At 31.8% G+C, this 21,507-nt stretch overlaps 1 pseudogene; it reads left to right on the forward strand.

Annotated features, from left to right (window-relative positions):
• The first annotated feature begins 20,157 nt into the window (after positions 1-20,157).
• On the forward strand, positions 20,158-20,790 carry LOC149543631 (putative inositol transporter 2 pseudogene; annotated as a pseudogene).
• Positions 20,791-21,507: the final 717 nt, after the last annotated feature.

Consider the following 21,507-nt stretch of genomic DNA (forward strand, 5'->3'; position numbering starts at 1 on the left):
CTTCATCGTTTTGTTCTATCTATCATACTTTGTTCCATCAAACTTCAGACTATCTTCCATGAACATGTTTGCCATGGATCTCCCAAAGTTGTTAAATTTTATCTTCAAGGACCTAAAGCTCTAATACCAATTGTTAGAAACAAGAGTCCACCAAGATAACCATAGGGGGGGGGGGGGGGAGGTGGTGAATAATTTATCTAATAATTAAAAAATTTATCTTCTTTAAAAAAACTTAACCATTCAACCAAAGTAAACAACAACCATAATAAAATGAATGTAGACAATTACACCAGATATGTTGACTAGGGAAACACTTGATCAAAGGGAAAACCTCGGTGGGAATGATGCCCACAAGATGATGTACTAATATAAATATTCATTGTTAGAGGATGGACCCTATTAGGAGTCTATTATAACATATAGTACATAGAATCCTTGTTAGGAGACTTTGAGTCCCTATTAGGAGATTCCAACCCTGTTAGGAGTTGTAATACAATGTATACAAGATGAACCCACTGCCTAGACATGCAATTTCAACTATAAGAAGAGATCACTGCTCAAACATGTAATTTACTATTATTTTCTTCTTTCCTTTGTTCTATCGACCAAACCAATCACTGCCATACCTTATAGACCAGGTCATGAACCTCAAATTACTCAAGAAAATCTCAGCAATGAAGTTTCCTTCACTTCCACACTACTCTACTCAACTTCGCATTACACACTCTCTATTTCTTATCATCAATGCAAAAACCATATTATTCCATAATATTATAAGGGAAAATTCCTTCCTTTATACCAAGTCCTTAAAACAATTCCCTAAGTTAGCTTTTAGACCTTCTCAATTAATTATTATAGGACCACATTAAGAGTACGTTACACTTAGCACTAATATAAATGTTTCACCTTGCAACTTGAATAACTTTCTGTACACACAATGTTATGATGAGTGATCTTATCCATGTCATCACCAACATGTCTTCTTCATGTCCTCAACCTCAATTCTTAGAATATCAACTCTACTAAGAGATATAAAAAGTGTACTAGAACATGCCTCTATAAACTCTATCTCAGAACATACATCAGCAAGACTTGCATAAATTCTTTTATACTTATCCTTTCTTCTTCCAATGTTAACTACATATACTAGATACTTAGAAGTATATCCCATAACTTTAGATGGTTAGAATACTCGACTAGCCATCTGTACCAACTTGATCTTCTGTTGTTCTTTTGTTGGATAACACAAAAGGCTACTATATTGACATCAATGACTAAATTAGTCATGAATGTAACATATCATCATAGTAACATATCTAGAATAATAGCCCATAGGAATATCATCAACATTCATGCTTGCAACAATAACCTCTTATGCCATAACTAACTTTCTTCTACTTGAGTAATGAAACATGAACTTCCATTAAGATCTAGGTAAAATAGATTACCTTTTGTTTGCTTGCCATTCCCAACAAGATTTCCTTTCCTAACCACTAGATTGGTCTTTCCTTTCATGAATTCTAAGTTAAATCCAATATTATTCAATTGAGCCACACTAAGTAGATTATGCTTTAGTCCTTCAACCCACTAAGAATTATCGCATATGGGATAATTGGTTAGTGCAATACAACCTTTACCTTTCACATAAGATGGTTCATCATTGCCAAATCTAACACTTCCACCATCATAGTGTACCGAGTCCTCAAAATTTAGATTTTTCACTAGTCATATGGTGAGAATAACCACTATTTATAATCCATGTATCACTCTTACTAATATGTAAGATAAGTTTGATCTTATCATTCTCATCATTTGATTCATCCTTAATAACAATGTAGACCATTTCATCATCTTCTTCACTACTATCAAAATCTTTAGAAATGTAACATAGTTTCTTACCTTTTTCTTTGTAGTCCTTGTAGCTTTTGAAGTCCTTCTTTTTCTTGTACTTATCATTCTTCTTTTCTTATTTTCATTCTCTGTTTGGACACCTTGTAACAATGTGACCAACTTCTTCACAAGAAAAATAGATCAAAGGAATCTTGCCTTTGTACTTCCCTTTTCCCTTGGGAAATCTTCTTGCAAGTAATGCTTCAATGACTTCAAGATCTTCATCAAAACCATCTTCATCCTCACTATCAGATTACATTTTATATTTTGTATCTTTCTTCTTGAGTGATAGCATGGCTTGAAATGTAGACTCATGGTTGCTAGAGTTAAGAACAAAGTTATAATAGTTATCTAACTCAAATGTTGTCAACCTTCCCATGAGTGCATCCAATAATAGGTCATTCTTAGGATTACATCTCATTTCTTGAATTGCTAAAACTCTAATTATATATATAGGAAGAAGTGTTTAGAGAACCTTTCTTCCCAATGTTCCATCATCTATCTTTCCTCCCGAGGCCTTGATTACACACACACTGGCTTTGATTCTATCACTATTTTTTAAAATGTTGTCATCTTCTCTCATCCTCATTTGAACAAATTAACCTTTGAGACTTTCTGCCTTGGCTCTCCTTACATTTTTATCACCTCCATAGATATCTTTCAGCTTGATTTTCATCTCAATACTAGTATGACAGTCTTTAAGTTCATCAAATTTAACATAGTTGAGAGTTGAAGCAATACCAATCATCATAATGTTATGATTTTTCTTTTTTGAAATTTCTTCAACAATCATAGTTTCAAGATGTGCCACATGACTAGTGTCTAGGTACTTTAGGCCTAATTCTCCAATGGTTTCCAAATACAATCTCATGAGTTCCTTCCATGCCTTGAAGTTATCTTTGTTCAGCTTAAGACTCTCCCTTCTGTAAGACATCTTGATCTTTAGCTTAGGTCCATGAAACCTTCTCTATAAGAACCAAAAACTCTGATACTAATTGTTGGAAATATAAGAGAAGTAACTAAGAGAGGATGGGTGAATCAATTACCACAAAAAAAAAAATACCATATCTCTTAGATGTCAATACAAATCAAAACCAAACTCTGTTGAAACTAAAAATATTGTTGTAACTTGGTTGGCACTGAATCACTCAACAAACACTAAGAATCTCTAATATTTGACAATCAGTAAAATAAATTATTCTTAAATTTTTTATTGTGATTAACCTTAATTAATTTAGTTGCAGAAATAGAAAGAAAACAACATGAACACATATGACACTAGGATTTAACATGGAAACCAAATTTGGGAAAAACCACCAATTGCAACTAGTTACTCTTTTTCACTCTTCTAAACTGAGCCCTATTAGGAGCCAAATGTATTAAAGGATTTAATTACCCTATTAGGAGTGACCTTGTTAGAGGTCTTTAGACACTTCAATCTAGAAATGTCACCTTGTTAGAGGATTTGGAAAATAGATGTTAAGCTAACTCTAGTAAGAGATTTGATACATTGCTACAATTAATAGAGAGTAACAATGATATGTAATGCCTAGCCCTACTTAACATTTTTGATGGTATTGTCAGATTCTTTCAGGCCAGCTTTCTGATTTTATTTTATGATTAGTGGAACTTGCTTACTAGATTGATTAGATGTTATTTAATACTCAGTTGAGTTATGTAATGAGCTACTTGAGTTATTCAGTTATTTCATATGTTCATGATTATTTTGATGATGATATATATGTTTATTTAGTGACTTTTAGTTATTTCATGATGTTAGTTAGAGGAATGATTTATATGTATTTTCTATAGTTACTCACCACATACTTGCATGTGTATGGTGTACTTATTTATTTTACTTTATGATTGGTATTCTTGATATGGTTGAGGGAGGGAGTCGTAGTCACCTGCTAGTTAGGATGTACACAATGTACCATTCCCTTCCATTGCCTGTTTAGTTCAGATTATATGTATATGCACATGCGTGGATTTTATACAGATTGCATGTACTAGGTATCAACTTCCCTAAATTGTCACAATGAGTGTACCCTATCATAGTATCTCAATGGTATAAGTGGGGAGATAACTCTTGACTCAAAATCTTAACCCAAGCTAATTGTCCTAGAAAGTAGCAAAAGTATCTGAGTTGTTTACCCATTCGAATTTGCCAAGTGATGTAGATTTGCAATTTAGACCCTGGAGTTTGATTGTGTTCTTTGCCTTTAGTTGAGTTGTTGTATTTGGTTTTGTGGGTTGTTGTGATTTTAGTTATAATTAAATCAAATTAAAAGATAATTTAATGAAAATTTTATAAATAAATTTCAATATTTAATTATATTTAATTAATTGAGAAATTAATTAAATAAAAGAATTAAATTTAAAAGATTAATCAAAGTCTAATTTCAAGATTGCATATTTATTTAACTTAATAATAATTTATTTAGGAGTTTTATTTTAATAATAAACTCTAAATAATATTATTAGTTAAATTTAATAAATATTATATTAAAAGCGTCTCGTGATTTGATAAGAGAGAGAAAACATAAATTTAATAAAGTTTATTTTAGTTAAATTGCATAAAGCTTATCCATGAAATTAAAATATAATAAATTAATTAAAGAGAGAAAATAAATTAATTTGATAAAGATATTTTAATCAAATGGTAAAAAGGTTGTGCATGAATATTTAAAATATAATAAAATGATAAAAGATAAAAATCGACGAGTCTTCTCACATGATTACACAATCGAATCTCTAAATTTAGGTGATAGCTCTTTATCAAAGATCTAGAACTAATTTTTGTGAGAACCAAGGTTTGGAAGAGCTAATTTTCTAAGAAGAGGGTTTTTGAAAGGAAGAAAATTCTTGCATGTTTTGAGTTTTTATTGTTTTAGCATCAGATATAGGTAGGATCTTGTGGGTTTGTGCAACAGTTTCTCATTCTTCAAATTCCTATCTTCTCTATGTCTGTTGTGTTCCTATTTTGAGAATTCCTCTAGGTTGAAACTCTTGTTTACATATTTAATGTTCTTCACTTTAGGAAACCTCTGTAAGAAATTTGATGATTTGAAACCCTTATGTGTGAATGTGGTTGTTCATTATTTTGAGAAACATATGTATACAAATTGGAAATTAGAAACTCTGGTTTGTGTTTTATTGTTCTTCATTTTTAAAGACATCTGTAAATGAATGAAAGGATGGAAACCCTTATCTAGAAAGTTTTAGAAATTTGTAATTTGATTGATAAAATTGGGTTGTAGGTATTGGAAAAGAATCAGATCTAATGTACAAATTTTAGTGGCTATCTATATTTTCCTATCAGATCTATTGTGTGTGTGTGTGTGTGTGTGTAAATTTAGCATAGTAAATAACTTTACTATGGTAATTTTATATACATTTATTAAAAACATGTTGTGAAAATTTAAAATTTGGACTGTACAATTTTAAATGGGCAGGGGGGTGTACTGCTTAAGAGCTCATTGACATAAAGCTTAGGGAGGGAGGGAGGGGGGATGGGTGCTATTTATTTAGAACTTGGTTGACATTGAAGCTTGATCAACACTACATTTTGTCTACTTGGTTAAGATGGCTAGCTTAGTTTACATTATTTTTCTATTTCGCATGGTTAACATTTACTTCTTGCTTGGTTGATACTATAACAACCTGGTTTACACTGCAATAGCTTAGTTAACACTATGACCAACCAAATGATCAAGTTGCTAGAAATAACTGATTAATTGTGTATTTCCTTTAATGTTATGCAAAATCTCATACCATTACCAGTCAATGTATGCCAAGCTCACTTGGGCATTGAAGACAACTTCTTGTGTCTGTCGAGCATTCTAGAATTTGCCTAGTTTAGAAGACAATATCTACCAAGTTCACTAAAGTGATAGAGGAAAGTTTGTAGAAGTTGAGTGTTAACTAAGCTCACTTGGTTAATAAAGGAAATGTTGGATGGAACCAGTATTAACCAAGCTCACTTGGTTACCAAAGGAACTTTGTGAATATGCAGTGTTAACTAAGTTCACTTGGTTAACACATGAAAATTTCTTTGAGTTAGTATCTACCAAGTAGGGTCGGCTAACAAAGGATTTTCTTGTTTTGGGATATTGAGTTCAATTGAATTATTTGTTGGTTCTAGTCGATTGAGAAGATGAATATTAATTATTCTAAGTTGTATTCAAGTTGACTTGAAAATGTGTAAGATACAAATATAAGGTCAAGTTGAGGATTGAATATGTAGAACATAATTGAATATTTAATGATGCTTAGAGGAAGGAAATTAGAAGGATAAGTAGAATATCCTCGTTGAGCTGCAAAGATACATTTGATCATGAAGGATCAAGTATACAAGCTAGAATTGAGATCTATAATAAAAAATTTAGTTGCATTAGAAATCAAGTCATCTCATTGTATCCCTCTAACCATTGTGGAAATGATCTAAATCTCTTAATAGAGTTGGCTTAATAACTATTTGTAAATCCTCTAACAAGGTGGCATTTCTATTGAAGTGTCTAAAGACCTCTAACAAGGCCACTCTTAATAGGGTGATTAAATCCTCTAATAGGGTCACGCCTAACAATGTTTTTTTTACCTTTAATAAGGTTGGCTCCTATTAGAGATCACTTTAGAAGAGTAAAAATTAATAACTAGTTGCAATTGGTGGTTTTTCCCAAATTGGGTTTCCATGTTAAATCTTGGTGGCAATTATGTTCATGCTATTTCTGTTATGTGTATGAAACTAAGTTAAAGTAAGATTAACCACAAATAATATCTTAAGGTTTTCACGTTAAGCATTTTTTTGAGTTATTTTAGTATTTATCGAGTTACAATAGATTTTGATTTTCACAGAGTTTTGATTTATATTGACATCCAAGAGATCTAGGATTTATTTTTGTGGTAATTGATTCACCCCTCCCCTCTTAGCTACCCCTCTTATATTTCCAACACAAGATTTTTTGCACTAATTGACAAATGATTTGACCATAAGGTCAACAATGTCCCCCTTTGGGATTAGTGACAAAAACACTTATCATACCAAAAATTATTAATGCTCAAAAAGATAAGTCAAAACTCCCCTATCAATGTACTTGGGTTTGTAATTTAGTTTTGACTATTGTGCTGATACTCAATTGACACTAACTCTATTTTTTATTTATCAAAATTGTTTTTGTAGCTCTATCATACATAACTATATTTTCCCATTTTTGTATTGCCCCTTAGATTTTTTATTCTTCCTAATATACATATGTTATATTCTATAGTCCCTCTTATAGATATATTCTCCCTTTTTTGATAGAAATGCCCAAAATAATGCATAATTACTATTGGAGATATAAGAGGAGTAACTAAGAGGGGAGGGGTGAATTAGTTACCACAAAAAAAAATCCATGATCCCTTAAGATGTCAATACAAAAGAAAACCAAACTCTACTAAAATTGAAATACTATTGTAACTCGGTTAACACAGGAACACTCAGTTTACACTAGGAATTATTGTCACTTGGTACACACTTCTTAAGACATTTAGTGTGTTTAACCTTGATTAACTTAGTTGCAAAATCATAAAGAAAATGGCATAGACACAAGAGACATTAAGATTTAACATGGAAACCCAATTTGAAAAAACCACCAACTGTAACTAGTTATTATTTTTATCACTCTTCTGAAGTGAGCCCTATTAGGAGCCAACCCTATTAAACATTACAAAAAAAAATATTAGGTATAAACCTATTAAAGGATTTAGTTCATCCTATTAGGAGTTGCCTTGTTAGAGGTCTTCAAACACTTCAATCTAGAAATGGCTAATAGGCTAACAGGCTAATAGCTATTAGGCTAACAGTATTAAGAGATTTGATTCATTGCTACAATTATTAAAGAGTAAAAATGACTTGGTTTGATTGCTAATGCAACTATCTTTTCTAACTTTAGATCTCTATTATGGCTTAAATACTTGATCCTCCTTGATCAGAATGTTCTTTATAGCTCAGTCAATTTGGATACTCTGATATTCTGTCAATTCACTTCCTTAATTTATCTTTTTCAATCCCATGCTTACTACAATTCAATCCTCAACTTGATATTATATTTATATGATTTACCTTGTTAAGTCATGTTGAATACACTTTCAAATAAACAATATTCATCCCTTGAATTGGCTTGAGCTAACAAACAAAATTGTTAGATCCAATATGCTAATACAGGAAAATCCTCGTTAGCCTACCCAAATCGGTCAACACTAACTCAGAAAATAATTTCTTCTAGACCTCTCTCGGTAACTGAGTGAGCTCAATTAACATTGGTTCTATGCTATTTTTTTTTTGTAACCAAGTGAACTTGATTAACATTATTTATCTGGTGTTTTTTCTAGAATGCTTAGCATATATAGGAAACCTCCTTTAATGCCTGAGTAAGCTCAATTGACACCGATTACTCAATAATAGGCTTGACAGTTTTGTAACGTCAAAGATAAAATATAATTGAATGATTGTATCCAAAAATCTCCCTCTTTAGTACTGATGGCAACACATGTCATAATACAAAGAATCTCTTAGAGAAAAAATACAATTAAGGATAATATCCTTAGTTTCATTAAAATTCTTATCAATGAGAACTCGCTCTATTAGTGTGAATTCCCTCTAACATCAATCTCTCTGATTTCTCTAATTTCTTTGACTATAATTTCTCCTTCTAACAAAAAACTCTCCTCTTTGACATCTGACTCAAATTTTTTGATTTATGATATAACAAACTCTCCCTCTTTGACATCTTATGCCAAAGACAAAAATCAATGTATTTTTCATGTACCTGATGTACTAATTCATATGTAATCTACTCTATCAATATTGCATCAACTTTTGTGATCTTTAAACTTCTTTGTTGATGTATCAATAAACATTATTTAGTGAGTTTCAAATAGGGGAATAACTCCTAGCTTACCTCTTAGATACACAAATACATCCTTAGGTAATGGCTTGGTGAATATGTTTGCAATTTGTTCTTTTTGTATTCACATATTCTAATATCACCTCCTTGTACTGCACCAATTTTCTCAAGAAATGATATTTCATTGCAATGTTCTTGGTGTTAGTATGCATCACTGGATTCTTGGATTTGTTGATTGCATTGATGTTATCATAGAAGATAACAACTGGATCCTTGATCTCCTCCATACCTGGAAATAGTTGTTTGAATGAAGCAATGTTGGAATAATTGACTGCTACTGCAACATATTCTACGTCTACTATAGACTAAGAGATACAATTCTACTTCATGCTTGTCCAAGATACCAGCTTCTTTCTAAGAAATAATTCTCTACCACTAGTGCTCTTCCTGTGATCAACACTTCCTATCCAATTAACATCAGTGAATTATTTCATTTCAAAGTTGCCTCCTTTCTTATACCACAAACCATAATCTTCAGTACCTTTTAGATATCTCATTATTCTTTTAATTGCCATCATATAGTTTTCCATTAGATTAGTAGAGAATCTTACCACCATACCAACTGCTAATGCAATATCAAGTCTTGTGTGCACTACATTTGAAAGTTTTCCAATTATTGATTTATATGTAGTCTAGTCTACCTCCTTGGAATCATTAATTTTGGAAAGCTTATGTCTAGTAGACATAGGTGTTCCAACTAGTCTAGAATCTTCCATTACAAATTTCTTCAATGTCTCCTTGATGTATACTGATTGAGTAATGTAGATACCGTCCTTCATCGATTGAATTTGCAAGCCAACAAAGAATTTAATCTCTCCAAACATTAACATTTCAAATTCTTTACTCATTTCCACATAAAAATATTTACACAATTCATCATTTCCAATAAATAATCTATCATCCAAAAAGATTTCTACCAACACTCTCTTCTTATCTAGTCCTTTGATGTATACGCTGATGTTATCATTAGTCCTTTGAAAATCAATATATATGAGATAATTATGTAATATTTCATACCAAGCCCTGGGGGCTTGTTTGATACCATACAAAACTCTATGTAATATGAAAACCATATCCCTTTTGTTAGGATCTATGAAACCTTATGGTTTCTTAATGTAGACTTTCTCTTCTAAGATTCCATTAAAGAATGTTGATTTAACATCCATATGATATACTATGAATCCTTTATGTGTTCCATATGCGAGTAGTGTTCTAACACATTCTAGTCTAGCAACATGAGAAAAAAAATTTCCATAGTCAATTACTTCCTCTTCAGCATAACCCTTGCAAACTAGCCTTGCCTTATTTCTTGAAACTTCTCCATTTTCATTCAACTTATTTCTAAATACCCATTTTGTGACAATTACATTTTTGCCCTTGGGTCTTGGAATAAGAGTCCAAGTTTTGTTCCTTTCAATTTGATCAATCTCTTCATGCATTGCCTCTATCAAAATTTCATTTTCTAATGCATCTTTAAAAATTCTAGGTTCAAACTTAGTAAGAAAACATGTACCTCTTAATTTGTTTCCTATCATTATGCCTTCAAACTAATCTTTAAATATTTTCTCAGGTGCATGATGCCTGTTGACATATACAGCAAGTCTAGGCTCCTTCTTTTTGGATTTTGTACTTGTTTCACTCAGTCCACCTTGCTCAAAATGATCTTCTAAATCATGTTGGGGTCCCATTGTCTATGACTTGGGTCCATTAAATGACTTAGTTTGCACTAGTTAAACCTCATGTCCTTTCGACTAAGACTTAGATTGCACTAGCTAAAACTTGGGTTGAATTGAGGATTTTGGGGACCTAGGTGGTGAAGACTAATGACTTCTAATTGCATTTTCTTAAACTTTAGGTAAAGTAATAGGTTCATAGTAAGCAATTTTTCTATAGTTTTTAGGTTCTTTTCTATTGGTTACAATTGTTCAATTATGTGTTGTCTTTGATGTCACACAAATGTGATATTAGTCATCAGATAGTGCTTACCAAACTCAGAAAGTTAGTAAAGCAAAGAATAGTGCCTACCAAGCTCAGAAGGTCAGCAAGGCAATAGATAGTGTCTACTGAGCCCAAAAGGTTAGTAAACATAGCTTGCAATATCTACCAAGTGGACAGCTAGTTACTGAGCCTTCAAGGTAATCAAAGAAATTTAGCTCTTATCGAACTCACTCTATAATTGAAGAAAACATGACAAAAGAAGTTCTTACCGAAATCACTCGGTAATTAAATGATTTAGTTCTTACCAAGTTCACTCGGTCATCAAAGGTAATTTGGTAACAGCAGTTCTTACAAAGTAAACTCGATAGCCAAAGGATTTTAAGATATTGTAATGTTAACCGAGTCAAGAAGGTTAACTCTAGAAATTTTGGAAGCAGGGTCAGCCAGTATAGAATGATTATTTGTTTAAGAATAACATCTATAGCCAACTGATGAATGGTTTATTGGTGAATGAAACATGTAAATAGGCTAACTTGACAATCTGAATGGCATAAGTAAGAAGTCAAGTTGAAAATTTATAATTGTAGTATGATGAAGAAAAAAATTTAATGTGATATGAAGATTGATTATTTTGGAAGCAGATTGGAAGGATGATTAGAGATCATTGAGAAGTAGCAAAGCCATATTTGATCAAGGAGGATCTAATGATGCTGAACAGAGACCTGTATCCAGAAAATTCAGTTACATCTTATTCAGGTCAATTCATTGTTGCTTTCTAACCATTGTAGCAGTGATTTAAAATCTCTTAATAAAGTTGGTTTAACAACCATTTTGTAAATCCTCTAACAAGGTGACAGTTCAGTTGAATTGTTCTAAAGACCTCTAGCAAGGCAACTCCTAACAGGGTGATTAAATCCTCTAACAGTGTGTATTATAACCTTTAATAGGGTTGGCTCCTAACAAGGCTCACTTCAAAAGAGAGAAAAATTGGTAGCTAGTTACTTGGTGGTTTTTCCCATATTGGGTTTCAACGTTAAATCTAGTGTCTCTTGTGTTCACTTTATTTTCAGTTACATGCATGATTATAATAGTTTAATTTACCGAGTTACAGCAGTTGTTTACCAATTAAAAGTACTTACTAGATCTTTAAGACATCTAAGGGATTTGTGGATGAATTTTTGATAGTAATTGATTCACCCCCCCCCCTTAGTTACTCTATCTTTAATTCCAACAATTGGTATCATAGCTTTTGGTGCTTACAAGGAAAGATTTCAAGGATCTAAGCTAAAGATCAAGATGTCTTACAAAAGGGAAATTCCAAAATTTAATAGAGACAACTTCTCAGCATGGCAAGGACTAATGAGACTTCATCTAGCTTCCATTAGAGATACAGGACTGAAGTGCCTTGATGAAAAATATGCAGAACCTTCTGGTACATTATTTGTCAATGATATTGCTAAAAAGAAGGCTCACAACAACATGATGATAGATATAGCATCCACTTTGATTTATGAAGAATTTGATAAAATCAAGGATTGCAAAATTGCATTTGAGATGTGGAACAAGCTAAAAGAAATCTATGGAGGAGATGATAATGTGAGAAGAGCCAAAGCAGAAAGTTTGAGAGGACAATTTGACCAAATGAGGATGAAAATGTTGCAAAGTATGTTGAAAGAGTTAAAGCATGTGTTAGTGCAATCAAAGCATTTAAAGGAGATATCAGTAAGGAGATAGTTATAAGTAAAGTTCTTAGAGCTCTACTTCCCATTTATGCAATCAGAGTTTCTACAATCCAAGAAAGGAGATGTGAAGCAAATCATCAAATAAATTTAGAAGCCATAGTTGGAAGATTGACTGCATTTGAACTAGACAACTATGACAACTATGTTCTAGCTACCAAGAATGTTGAGTCAGCATTTGAAACCAAGCTTCCACTCAAAGAAAAAGGGAAAAAGATGAAGGAACCATAATCAGAAAGTGATGAAGAATCAGAACAAAGTTCAGATAGTGATCTTGAAGTGGTTGAAGCCCCACTAGCAAGAAAATATTCAAGAGGCAAAGGAAAATACAAAGGTAAATTTCCTCTAATATGTTTCTCTTGTAGACAAATTGGACATATTGCTGCTAGGTGCCCAAATAAGCAAAGAAAAAATGAAAAGAAAGGTCACAAGTACAATGGAAAGAAAGACTTCAAATCTTTCAAGGATAAAGGTAAGAAAGCATGTTTTATGGCAAAATATTTCAATGATTCTGATGATGAGGAAGAAGATGAAATTGTCTACATTGCTATAAAAGATGAATTTGATAATGATGAGGAAATAGCACTAATTTCTCATATGAACAAAAATGATACATGGATCATAGATAGTGGTTGTTCTCATCATATGACTTGTGATAAAACTAAGTTTGAAAATTTTGAAGACTATGATGGTGGTAGTGTAAGATTTGGTAACAATGAACCTTATTGTATAAAAGGAAAAGGAAGAATCTCTCTAACCAAGGAACTTGTGTGTGATAATACATATTGGGTAGAAGGACTAAAGCACAATTTGTTGAGTGTGTCACAACTACTCAATAATGGATTCAAGGTAGAATTCATGCATGGAAAAGCAAGATTACTAGATGGCAAAGGAAAGCTGATTGGATCTAGCACTCAAACAAAAGGTAACTTATTTTATCTTGAACTAGGTGAATGTTCATGTTTCATTGCTCAAATTGAAGAAAGTTGGTTATGGCATAGGAGGTTGTGTCATGTAAACTTTGACAACTTAATAAAGATTAGTAAATTCAAGAAAGTAAGAGGTATTCCTGACATAAAGAAACCTGAGGTTGGTCTATGCAAGAAATGTCAAATTAGTAGAATGGGAAAGACTAGTTTTAAAAGAAAGAACTTTTAGACTAAAGAAGTTCTAGAAATTGTGCATACTAATTTGTGTGGACCTATTGGCATTGATAGTTATACTGGTGAAAAATTCTTCATTCTATTTGTTGATGATTATTCAAGAATGATGATTGTCATGTACCTTAAAGAGAAATCAGAAGCATTTGAAAAGTTCAAATGGTATCTGGGTAGAGTAGAAAAGGAAACAGAAAAAAGACTAAAATGCTTAAGGTATGACAGAGGTGGTGAATTCATTTCACATGAGTTTAATAACTTTTGTATTAGAAGAGGAATCAAAAGATAGGTTTCAACACCTAGAACTCCTAAACAAAATGGGATAGTAGAAAGAAGGAACATATCTATCATGGATTGTGCAAGAACCTTAATGATTGAGAATGGCATTTCTATCAAATACTAGAAGGAAGCCATCAGCACTGCAGTTCATACATTGAATCGAGTATAGCTGAAGGACTCATTCAAAACACCCTATGAATTGTGGTATGGCTACAAACCCAATGTGAGTTATCTAAAGGTATTTGGAAGCAAATGTTACATTTTGAAAGAATCTAAGAAAGGTAAATTTGATGTAAAAAGTGATGAAGAAATATTTTTGGGATACTCTTGCAAAAGCAAAGCATATAGATGTTTGATCTTATCTACTCATAAAGTTATAGAAAGTGCATATGTGAATGTTGATGAGTTTGCAGAAAGAACAAAAGAAAAAAGAAAAAAGGAACCTGAAGACTATGAAAGATTTGTTTACATTAAACCTGACACAATACCAAGTATACCTATCAATTAAGAATCCTCAACTCTAAAGGCTTCATTAACTGAGTCACAAGAAGTTCAAACCGAGTTAGCATCTATCGAGCTACAAGAACCCAAGTTGCAAAAAAAAGCTACTGAGTTAGCATCTACCAAGCCCGAGCAACCTGAATCACAACCAGAAGTTGAGAGATAGAAGGACAACAATGCAGGTCATTCAAAAGGAAAGGAGCCCATGTTAGCTAAATATGTTAGAAAGCATCATGTACCAGATCAGATCATTGGTGATAAATCAGAAGGAACAATGACAAGAAGTAAGTTGAAAGGCACTTGTTTACTTGCTGATTTTGAATCTAGAAATGTCAAAGATGCACTAGACAATGAAAGTTGGATTAAAGCTATGAATAAAGAGATAGAATAGATAGAGAAATAAAAAACATTGACTCTTGTACCTAGACACAAAGACAAGAATGTGATTGGAACAAAGTGGGTATTCAGAAACAAACTAAATGAAGATGGTAAGGTATCAAGGAACAAAGCTAGATTAGTATGCAAAGGATATTCACAAGAAGAAGGTGTAGACTATGGAGAAACTTTTTCTCTTGTTGCAAGATTGGAAGGTGTCATAACTTTACTTGCATATGCTACATTAAAAGGATACAAAGTTTATCAGATGGATGTCAAGTCAGCATTTCTCAATGGCATATTGGAGGAAGAGGTTTACATTGAGTAGCTTGAAGGTTTTATTGATCCAGACAAGAAGGACATGGTCTATAAGTTGCATATAGAATTATATGGTCTAAAACAAGCCCCTAGAGCATGGTATGAAAGACTGCATAACTATCTTATTCAGATTGGTTTTCAAAGAATTAATGAAAATAGCAATTTGTACATAAAGGAAGGACTAGATAATAAAATTGTTTTGGTAGAAATATTTGTAGATGATACTTTGTTCATAGGTAATGATGATCTTTGCAAAGAATTTTTAGAATAGATGAACAAGGAATTTGAAATGTCAATGTTTGGTGAGATAAAATTCTTTGTTAGTCTTCAAATTTAATAGAAAAAGAATGGCATTTACATCACTCAATCTAAATACATCAAGGAGATACTGAAAAAGTTTGGTATGGAAGACTACAAATTAGTTGGGACTCCTATGTGCACTGGATTAAAACTCACCAAGGATGATGAATCAAAGGAAGTGGATCAGACATTTTATAGATCTATGATTAGAAAGTTGCAATATGTAGTGGACAAAAGACCAGACATTTCCCTTGAAGTAGGAATTGTAGCAAGGTTCTCAGCAAAACCAAAAGAAAATCACGTGATGGCAATCAAAAGGATCATGAGATACTTGAAAGGAACTGAAGAATATTGATTATGGTATAAACTTGAAGGAATATTGGACTTAAAGGTGTTCACTGATGCAGATTGGGCAGGAAATATTGATGACAGAAAGAGCACAAGTGGAGGATCTTTCTTTCTTGGAAAAAGGTTGGTTTCTTGGATGAGCAAAAAGAAAAATTGTACATCTCAATCCACAAGAGAGGCTAAATATGTTGCAGCAGTAGTAAATTGCTCAAACATTGTATGGTAACAATTATTGGAAGGTATGAAGCAAGAAACCAAAGACCCTATTGTTATGTTTTGTGATAGCACAAGTGCAATTAACATCTCTATAAATCTAGTGATGCATTCAAAAACCAAGCACATTACCATAAAGTATCACTTTGTTAGAGAATTGGTGGAAGAAAAGGAAATAAGATTGGAATATGTGCATACAAAGGAACAAATTGCTGACATATTCACAAAGCCTTTACCTAAGGATGCATTCTTATATCTAAGAGGTAAGTTAGGGGTCATTCCCCTATTTGAAGCTCACTAAAATATAGTTTTAGTAATGCATCAATAGGAATAGAGCTAAAAATCTATTAGTTGATGCAGCAAATTAATGAAGACATTGCATATGAATCAGTACATTAGGTACAATGTTATTCAGTTGTTTTGAGTTATCTTTGGCATGTGTTGCCAAAGAGGGAGAATATCATATCTTTCTAAAATTTGCAAATAATAAGAGTTTTTGTAAGAGGGGGAGCTTTTTTAAGAGGGAGTGTTGTCACTAAAAGAATTGTTTTCAAATTTTATTCTGCTATGACATGTTGTGTTGCCATCAATGCCAAAGAGGGAGATTATTGGTTACAATTGTTCAATTGTGTGTTGTCTTTGATGTCACACAAATGTCATATCAGTCATCAGATAGTTCCTACCGAACTCAAAAAGTTAGTAAAGCAAAGAATAGTGCCTACCGAGCTCAAAAGGTTAGCAAGGCAATAGACAGTGTCTACTAAGCTCAAAAGGTTAGTAAAGATAGCTTGTAGTATCTATCGAGTAGACAGTTGGTTACCAAGCCTTCAAGGTAATCAAAAAAATTTATCTCTTACCAAAACTCACTCGGTAATCAAAGAAAACATTACAAAAGTAGTTCTTACCAAAATCACTCAGTAATTGAAGGATTTAGTTCTTACAGAGTTCACTCGGTCATCAAAGGTAATTTGGTAAAAGCAATTCTTACCGAGTAAACTCGGCAGCCAATGGATTTTAAGATATTGTAATGTTAACCAAGTCAAGACGGTTAACTCTGGAAATTTTGGAAGCAGTATTTACCAAGCAAGGTCGGCCAGTATAGAATGATTATTTGTTTAAGAATAATATCTGTAGCTAACTGATGAATGGTTTGTTGGTAAATGAAACATGTAAATAGGCCGACTTGACAATCTAAATGGTATAAGTAAGAAGTCAAGTTGCCAATTTATAATTGTGGTATGATGAAGAAAAAATAGTTAATGTGATATGAAGATTGATTATTTTGGAAGCAGATTCGAAGGATGATTAGAGATCATTGAGAAGAAGCAAAGCCATATTTGATCAAGGAGGATCTAATGATGCTGAATAGAGACTTGTATCCAGCAAATTCAGTTGCATCTTTTTCAGGTCAATTCATTGTTGCTTTCTAACCATTGTAGCAGTGATTTCAAATCTCTTAAGAGAGTTGGTTTAATAGCCATTTTGTAAATCCTCTAACAAGGTGATAGTTTAGTTGAATTTTTCTAAAGACCTCTAGCAAGGCCACTCCTAATAGAATGATTAAATCCTCTAACAAGGTCACACCTAATAGTGTGTATTATAACCTTTAACATGGTTGGCTCCTAACAGGGCTCACTTCAGAAGAGTGAAAAATTGGTAACTAGTCGCTTGGTGGTTTTTCCCATATTGGGTTTCCATGTTAAATCTAGTGTTTCTTGTGTTCACTTTATTTTCAGTTACATGTATGATTATAATAGTTTAATTTACCGAGTTACAACAGTTGTTTACCAAGTAAAAGTAGTTACTAGATCTTTAAGACATCTAAGGGATTTGTGGATGAATTTTTGATAGTAACTGATTCACCCCCCCTCTTAGTTACTCTATCTTTAATTCCAACACTTTTTTACTTTGTTCTTCACACTCTTCTCTAAATTCATCAATCTTTACATGTGCACTTTCTATAACTTTATGAGTAGTAGAAAGATTCAAACATTTGTATGCTTTTCTCTTGTTAGAGTACCCTAGGAATATGCCTTCATCACTTTTCACATCAAAATTTTCTTTTCTTGACTCCTTGAACATATAACATTTGCTTCCAAATACTTTGAAATAACAAACATTAGGTTTATAGCCATACCATAATTCGTAAATTGTTTGACCCGAGTCCTTCTTCAACTAAACCCGAGTCCCTTCACTAGTACAAAAACAACAATATATTACTAAATAAAGTACAAATTTTTTTAGATATATGACTAATTTTGATCATGTGGCCAATGGTAGTTTATTTCTGGTCATTAAACTAAAACCAAATTTATGACTAAACTATTTTAATCATTGACTTGGTCATTTGTTGATGTGTCCTAATAGTTTATTTGGTGTAATATTTGATAATATATTTGGTAGTTTATTTGGTAGTGCATTTGGTAATTTATTTCATATTGTTTGTAATATATTTGGTAGTTAATTTGGTAGTTAATTTGGTAGTTGATTTGGTAGTATATTTAGTAGTCTATTTAGTATTTGATTTGGTAATTTATTTGGTAGTTTATTTGGTAATTCATTTGGTAATATAGTTGGTAATTTATTTGGTATTAGTTTAATAATTAATATAGTCATATCAGGGCATGATGGAATTGAACCACCATCCTTCTACTTGTAAAGTAGGTTCTATTCCATTGAGCTAGTTCCCTTTAACTGATAAATATATCATGTATAATATGTCACCCCTCCAATTTTCCAATGGAGACAAATAATATGCAAGTGAAAAACATAAGAGACATTTTATATAAAAGATAGAGTACAAACATAATTTATTTGAGAGAAAACTATTAACCTAAAAAAAGCAAAGTAGTTTTGCTCAAAGAATACTATCTCTACAAGAGAAGCAATGTACCAAAGTTCAAGTCACTAGTATAAGGCTTTAAGATTTAAGTTGAAGTAAAAGATTGAAGAACATGGAAGAATAACATAGAGGTAAAAAAAAAATCTTAATGCAATTAAAAATTAAAGTTTAATAATTATTAAACACATAAGAAATTATTAGAAAAGGACAAATACATGTTGCTACTACAATCAACATGTGTGCCTCACAAGGAACAACAATAATTCAACAACCATAATGTGTGATCTTTATTCGAAATTAGTTATTACAAGACACAACTCCTTGAATGAATATCTCTCTCCATAAGGTCACCAATTTCCAAATATAATGAGACATAAGAAGATATTAAGAGGCTTGTGTGAAGGATGGATGATAGGAGATATAAAAATATATTTGACTCTTGATTAAAGGATCAATAAGGAATTATATCATATATGAAGATATTGCAGACTTCAAATTGTAAACACTACTAGTTTCTTTAAGATATTAACCTTGGGTGAGGTTTCTACTTTGGATTAATTTACATTTTTTTTTGCTATTTTAACATTCCCTATGATTGTCATATCAATGTAATTTTATTTGTGAAGTATCCAGGCTGAGAATCGTAGGCACTTCTAGTTTAGTTTCAAATTTAAAGCTTATGTGGTTTACAATTATGGATCATTTCACATCATTTTTTTGTGATTTTATGAACTTCCATTATTGTCATATGAGTGTAAATATATTTATGCACTATTTCAATGTGATTTCTAGAGATTATCAGTGAAAAACAAGAAGTCTTTCCTATATATTTAAGAATTATTTTAGATCATTTTCAAAATTAATTTATACCATGTTGTGCATTTGAGATTATTTATTTGAAATTTAAGGTATGCTATGCATAAATATTTCCTCTCCGAAGATCAATATTTAAAAAAAAAATTGAATTTAATTACAAAATCTCCCATATTTATTATTTTACTACTTGAAACACTACAACCTTGGGCTTAACACCACACCAAAGTTTTTCTTTGCTAAAGACTAACTAGGGCCTTATACTGAGAGATATCACTTCATTAAACGTATACCAAAATAGGGAAATGGAGGTGTGCCAAAAGAATCAATAGCTTAATTTTTTATTTGAGATGAATAAATTGGGTTTCAATTCAGTTATGAATCTACTAATGCAAGAGCATCTTGTTGGCCCATTCCAAATAGGATTCTCCTTGGTCTCTTAATTCTAGTAACTATGTAATAAGTTAACTTTTATAAAGATATATAGAGTGATTTTCATGGTTGTTGCACCCATACCTACAATTATCATTCTTGGTAGAGTATGTGTGGGTTTGGGAATAATCATGGCATCATTTCTTCACCATTTTATATTTAAGAGGCCTCCCCAACTAAAGAAATGCAAGTCTTAGTGAGTACTAATGGATTTATAATCACTTGAGGTAATTTTTTATCATACATCATCAATATAGGACTTAGTAAGACACCTAGTAATTGGAGATGGATGCTTGGAGTTCAAAGTCTTCCTAAAATTTTGAAGCTTTTCTTGATATTTTATTTATAATAATCTCCTTGTTGGTTATAGAGAAAGAAAAGAGAAAAAGATGCAATTTCCATATTGAAGAACATAAATCCCCATAAAGAAGTTGATGATTAAATTCAAGAGCTAAAAGAAATTGTTGAAGAAGAACTACAAGTCCAAGGAGATTCTAGTGCTTTTGAATTTTAAATATTGGTAGTTGTGGAGGGTAAAAGAAGTGAGATATGCACTTATTATAGGTTGTTGACTTCTAATCATTAAATATTTTATGGGTATCAAAAAAATCATGTATTACAGTCCTCTCTTTTATAATATCAAAAACTCAATAGAAGGATTTCAATTTATCAACATGAAACTTATGCTTCTTCAATAGTTGGTACATGGCATTGTATAAAATTCCTAATGGGTGCCTCATATCTAGAATGTGGTTTCTGTGCATCATCAGTAAACTAGTTGTACCAAGAGCTTGGTTAATTTCCAACACAAGAATGAAGCATATTTGTCAAGTGATCATCTCCTATGGTTCACAAGAGGATACCCAAACCATTTTTTGCTTGGTTGTTGTAAGTTTGACACCTTATATCATTTTATTTTCCCCTAGAATGGGAACAATACCATTGGCCAAAAACTCATATATATCTCCTTTGTTGTATAGAGGAACATGTGGAGGCATGACTGCTATAGTGAACTAGATATTTAAATTAGTTATTCCAAAAGCTTCTCTCACCATGATAGAAAACATTGGCACCTCCTTATCATTATTGGTGTGTGGAATTATCACCAAAATTGACATTTTATTAAAATTATAAAAAAACCAAAAATCTATTGAACAATTGCATTATTAGTTCACCTTTTGCAATAAATAAATAATAAAAAATATAGAAAATGATAATTCCTTCTAGTTCCTTATAATAATATAGAAATTTAAATTCTAAAATTGGAAACACATAAATGATGATGTATTGGAATAATTTCTTTAGCAATTAGCTAGAAAATAATATATTCTTGAGAAAATATTTTTAAACCACTTTTATTATTTTAAATAGCTAATTATAACTTAATTGGCTACCAAATCATGAATTTTGTAGTT

This window comes from Cupressus sempervirens, chromosome 8, assembly GCF_028749045.1.
Source record: "Cupressus sempervirens isolate cs-2001-9-10 chromosome 8, ASM2874904v1, whole genome shotgun sequence".
In the NCBI taxonomy this organism is placed as follows: domain Eukaryota; kingdom Viridiplantae; phylum Streptophyta; class Pinopsida; order Cupressales; family Cupressaceae; genus Cupressus; species Cupressus sempervirens.